This window comes from Triturus cristatus, chromosome 4_1 (assembly GCF_964204655.1).
Source record: "Triturus cristatus chromosome 4_1, aTriCri1.1, whole genome shotgun sequence".
NCBI classification, from domain to species: domain Eukaryota; kingdom Metazoa; phylum Chordata; class Amphibia; order Caudata; family Salamandridae; genus Triturus; species Triturus cristatus.
In genome coordinates, this window is record NC_140585.1 from 77,024,563 (window position 1) to 77,030,647 (window position 6,085).

The following is a 6,085-nucleotide window of genomic DNA, read 5'->3' on the forward strand; positions in this document are numbered from 1 at the left end:
ATTACTGAAAATCGGCCGTTACCGACCGGTATTTCGCTACCTACATGAGGCCCTAAGTATGTGTAAGTTTCCGTAGAAGTAAGTGTGGTGGTGTGTGTATAACTGTATACGCAAGTATACATAACTATAATTATAACCAATGAAATTCCCCCGTTATAGTTAGTTCAGATAACTATAACTCGCGCGCCCGCAATGCACTGCTGATGACGTCACATATTACATCACTCATGACATGGTCAGTGACATCACTCATGACATCACTGATGACATCATCCTTGTGATAGAGTGGCGGTCGCGCGAGTTATAGTTATCTGAACTAACTATAACGGGGGAATTTCATTGGTTTTTTACGAGTGAAATATCCACCTATAACATGTGTGATACCTATGGTTTTTTAAGTGAATTTGCAAGTTTTTTTAAATGCTAATTCCTAACTATAACGTGTATGAAACCTATGGTTTTTTCAGTGAATTTGTACGGTTTTTTAAATGCTAAGTTATGTATGTATTATTATTTTTTATATATATTTATTTTACAATAAACTACGTATTAACATTTTTAAAATTTTTTTTTTATTTTAGTTTCGTGCGCGCACCCCCGCGATTTTAAAAATAAATAAATACATTTTTGTCAGGGGGTCCTTCAGGGACCCCCTGACAAAGGCTAGGGGGTCAGGAACTCTCTACCCTGCCCCCTTTTCACGTTCGCCACCTTCCTTTTTCACTCTCGCACTGAAAACAAACAAAATGGCGGCCGACACTTCCTGATTTCGACCGATTCGAACGCTGACTAACATGTAACCACCAATCAGAATTACGCTCGCGCACGTTAGGGTGCTCGCACGGTGCGCGCACGGTACGCGCTTATAGATATTTATATGCTTTTAAATGCTATTTTCTCAGGAACTACTGAACAGATTGACACCAGACCTGCAAAAGGCACTTCCCTGACCTGAGGACTACCTCTCTGCCAAAGTTCAAGTAATTCTGTTCAGCCGTTCGGGCTGTACCTTCGACTAAATGTCCTATGGGAAAATGCATGGGGAAAACGCGTTTTGGGACCCCCCTTTTTTCTCGGCCCCCACTTGACGAATCGCCCCGAGACTTTCAGGGTAGGAGCTGAGCGGAGCGCCCCATTAGTTTTGAAAATTTCGCGAGGATTCGTCAACCGGCGCCAAAGTTATTCAAAATAGAATTTTTAGATTTCCTATGGAAACACGGTCCTAACTATAACTATCTACTGGCGACCGCCAGTAGATAATATATATATATATATATATATATATATATATATATATATATATATATATATATATATATATATATATATATATATATATATATATATATAATTGCTATATTCCTGTTTTTTTTAACTTTTTGTTCAAAAGAGGCGCCGGCTGATCTTTTTCTAATGGGCATTTACAAAGCAACAACAACAAGCGAACAAATTAAGCTCATTCCAGGCATTTTCAAGAAAGGGCCCAAATTCATTATTTTGCCTGGCAAAGGAATTGCAAGTACCTTTTTCCAAAAGACAGTCCGCCTCACAAGACGTACCAAAAACAAACTGATGGTGCACCATATTCACAAACAAATTCAAGCGCTTGTTCCAAAGACAATCCTCAGACCATGTCAAGCAAAGGAAACCACAAGTCAGTCCTCAGACTGCTCCAAGACAAGACAGTCCACAGACTGCACCAAGACAAGATAGGCTCTCGCCCCAGACCTTTTCAAGAATAAGACAAATCAACAAGTGGCCTGGCAGAACGTTCAAAAACGTTCCATATCACAAGGGTCCGCAGACCCACCAAGTTAACCAAGACGTCACCCCATTTACCAAAAATCAAGTTGAACTCACCTGGTGCACACAGGTCAAACAAGATTATTCTCCACTGTCGACTCTTCGGACCAAAAGGTCTAATCCAAGGGTTTCGCCTTTTCAGGACCCCAGCCAAGATGACCACTAGACGAGGAGCCGCAGGTGGGGCAGCCACGAGAACCAGGCTTTATCATATGGGAATCCCCGATACGCCCATCCGACCGGACACAACCCCGACCCCACAGCCAGGTTACGGGTGGGATAGGTCACCCGGTGGAGTGCCTGTTCGGGCGCCAACTGAAGGAAGTGACCCAACTAGGGTCACCCGGGTCACTCATGACCTCCTCTAGCCTTCCAAGAAATGAAGAGTCGATGACACAGTAGAGAAGACAAACTAACTAGCTTATTAGTAAATACACTGCAGTGGAGTTCAGTCTGACCAGCCCTATGGGATGGCTGTTGAGGGACTGACTTCCGAAAACTCGGTGACATGTAATAAGCTTCTCCAACACTTCCCAAGTCCTGCCCCTGATGGAAAAATACACCTTGGGCAAACACTGAACAAAGGGAGGCACAGAAGGATGAGCTAAGAGTCTGAGACCAGGCACACTCTATCTCCCTGGCGAGGTCATACAGTCTGTGCTTGCAACTGGAATAGTGGAATAGTCTGTGCTTGTAGCTGGAATAGTGGAAACACCCTCTATCTCAGAAAAAGGTATGCGTTAACAAGCAACTTTCTCATGCTTTAGTGAGGCCTAACCTTGGAGATGCAAATGCATCCCAGCAGCTTTCTGCTGAGGCAAGCATTATGAGACAGAAGCTTGATCTTAGTAACAGAACGAGATGGCGCCAATAAAGATGGTGCCATGGATGCAAACTTAACACAGAATAGAGTTTGAGCATAGCAAAGGGAACATTTCGATTTGGTGCATAACGGAAATAACATTTCAGATCTAACAGTCTCTAATATTAGATGGGTGTTGCTGTGCCTCTAGCATGAGGGGAGTGTTGATGTCTAGTATGAGGTGAGTTTTGCTGTCTAGTCTGAGGTGAGTGTTACTGTGTAGTGTGAGGTGAGTGTTGATTAGGGGTGGGCGGAATTTGCGGAATCACGTTACGCAAATCTCCGCGAAACGGTAAAAAATCTCCGCGAACACGCAGAAATTCCGCGAACACGCGGAATTGCTTGTTCGCGATGCTTTTTTCCTGTTCACAATTGCTGTTTGCGTGCTCGGGGAGAAATATCTCGCGAACACGCATTTTGAGATCGCGAACAAGCAAAAATTTCGCGAAATCGCGGAAAGCAGACTTTTTAGCAATTTCGTGTTCTCCGCGGAACGCGAAATTACGCAAATTCCGCAAATTCCGCGAGCGGAGCGGAATTTACCGGCCAGGCCTAGTGTTGATGCCTAGTGTATGGTGCATGTTGCTGTCTAGCGTGAACTGAGTGTTGCGGTCTCTCTAGTGTGAGGTGAGTGTTGTCTCTAGTGTGAGATGGCTGTTGCTGTGTCTCTAGCATGAGGTACGTGTTGATGTCCAGTGTGTGGTGCATGTTGCTGTCTAGCGAAAAGTGAGTGTTGCTGTCTCTCTAATGTGTGGCGAGTGTTGTCTCTGGTGTGAGGTGAGTGTTGATGTCTCTCTAGTGTGAGGTGAGTGCTGGGTATAGTGTGAGGTGAGTGCTGTTGTCTCTCTAGTGTGAGGTGAGTGTTGCTGTCTCTAGTGTGAGGGCAGTGTTTCTGTTGTGTGAGGTGAGTGTTGCTGTCTAGTGTGTGTTGAGTGTTGCTGTCCCTCTAGTGTGTGGTGAATGATGCTGTCTCTCTAGCATGAGGTGAGTGTTGTTGTCTAGTATGAGGGTGAGTGTTGCTTTCTCTCTAGTGAGTGGTAAGCCTTGCTGTCTCACAAGTGTGTGGTTGAGTGTTGCTGTCTCTCTTGTGTGAAGAGAGTGTTTCTGCCTCCAGTGTGAGGAGAATGTTTCTATCTCTATAGTGTGAGGTGAGTGTTGTCTCTAGTGTGAAGTTAGTGTGTCTGTCTCTCTATTGTGAGTGTTGCTATCTCCAGTGTGGGGTGAGTGTTACTTCTCCAGTGTGAGGAGAGTGTTTCTGTCTCTCTAGGGTGAGGTGAGTGGTGATGTCTCTCTAGTATAAGGTCTGTGTTTCTGTCTCTCTAGCGTGAGATGAGCGTTGCTGTTTCTCTAACGTGTGGTGAGTGTTGCTGTCTCTCGAGCATGAGGAGATTGTTGCTGTCTAGTGTGAGGTGAGTGTTGCAGTCTCTCTGGCATGCGGTGAGTATTGCATTTGTGCGAGGTGAGTCTTGCAGTCTCTCTAGTGTGAAATGAGTCTTGCAGTCTCTTTAGTGTTATGTGAGTGTTGCTCTCTCTAGTGTGAGGTCGATCTTTCTGCTTCTCTAGTGTGAGATGGGTGTTGCTGTCTCTCTAGCGTGTGGTGAGTGCTGCTGTCTCTTAAGTACGAGGTGAGTGTTGTTGTTAAATGTGAGGTGAGTGTTGCAGTCTCTCTGGCATGCGGTGAGTGTTGTGGTCTCTCTAGCGTGTGGTGAGTGTTGCTGTCTCTCAAGTACGAGGTGAGTGTTGTTGTTAAGTGTGAGGTGAGTGTTGCAGTCTCTCTGGCATGCGGTGAGTGTTGCTGTCTTTCTAGTCTATGATGAGTGTTGCTCTCTCCCTAATATGAGGTGAGTGTTGTCTCTAGTGTGAGGTGAGTGTTGCTGTCTCTACTCTGAGGTGAGTGTTCCTGTCTCTAGTGTGAGGTTGGGGTTTCTGTCTCTCTAGTGTGAGGTGATTATTGCGGTCTCTCTAGCGTGAGGTGAGTGTTGCTGTCTCTCTAGTGTGAGGTCGGGGTTTCTGTCTCTCTAGTGTGAGGTGAGTTTTGTCTCTAAAGTGAGAAGAGGGTTGCTGTCTCTCTAGTGTGAGGTGGGTGTCACTGTCTCTCTAGTGTGAGGTCGGGGTTTCTGTCTCTCTAGTTTGAGGTGAGTGTTTTCTCTAGTGTGAAAAGAGTGTTGCTGTCTTTCTAGTGTGATGTGAGTGTTGTCTCTCGCATGAGGTGAGTGTTGCTGTCTCTCTAGCGTGAGGTGATTGTTACTGTCTCGCTAGTGTGAGGTTAGTTTTGTCTCTAGCAATGAGGTGAGTGTTGTCTCTAGCGTGCGGTGTATGTTGCTGTCTCTCTCGTGTGAGGTGAGTGTTGTCTCTAGTGTGAAGTGAGTGCTGCTGTCTCTCTCATGTGAGGTGAGTTTTTCGCCAGCATGAGGTGAGTGTTGTCTCTAGCGTGAGTTAAGTGTTTCTGTCTCTCTAGTGTGAGGTGAGTGTTTCTGTTTCTCTAGTGTGAGGTGAGTGTTGTCTGTAATGTGAGCTGAGTGTTGATTTTAGCGTGAGGTGAGTGTTTCTGTCTCTCTAGTGTGAGGTGAGTGTTGCTGTCTCTCTAGTGTGAGGTGAGTGTTGTCTCTAGTGTGAGGTAAGTGTTGTCTCTAGTGTGAGGTGAGTGTTGCTGTCTCTCTAGTGTGAGGTGAGTATGGCTGTCTCTCTAGCGTGAGGTGAGTGTTGCTGTCTCTCTAGTGTGAGGTGAGTGTTGTCTGTAGTGTGAGGTGAGTGTTGCTGTCTCTCCAGTGTAAGCTGAGTTTCGTCTCCAGTGTGAGGTGATTGTTGCAGTCTCTCTAGTGTGAGGTCGGTGTTTCTGTCTCTATAGTGTGAGGTGAGTGCTGTCTCCAGTGTAGAGTGAGAGTTATTTCTAGTGTGAGGGGAGTGTTGCTGTCTCTCTAGTGTGAAGTGGTTGTTGTTGTCTACTGTGAGGTGATTGTTACTGTCTCTTTAGTGTGAAGTGAGTGTTGTCTCTAGTGTGAGGTGAGTGTTAGCTCTAGTGTGAGGTGAGTGTTGCTGTCTTTCTAGTGTGACGTGAGTGTTGTCTCCTGTGGGAGGTGAGGGTTGTCTCTAGTGCGAGGTGAGTGTTGTCTCTTGTGTGATATGAGTGTTGCTGGCTCTCTAGTGTGAGGTGAGTTTTGCTGTCTCGCAAGTTTGAGATAGGTGTTAAGGTCTCTCTAGTGTGGGGTGAGTGTTGTATCTAGCGTGAGGTTAGTGTAGCTATCTCTAGAGTAAGGTTAGTGTTTCTGTCTCTCTTGTGTGAGGTGTTTCTGTCTCTCTAGTGTGAGGTGAGTGTTGATGTCTCTCAAGTGTGAGGTGAGTGTTGCTGTCTCTCTAGTGTGAGGTGAGTATTGCTGTCTCTCTAGCGTTAGGTGAGTGTTGTACCTAGTGTGAGGTGAG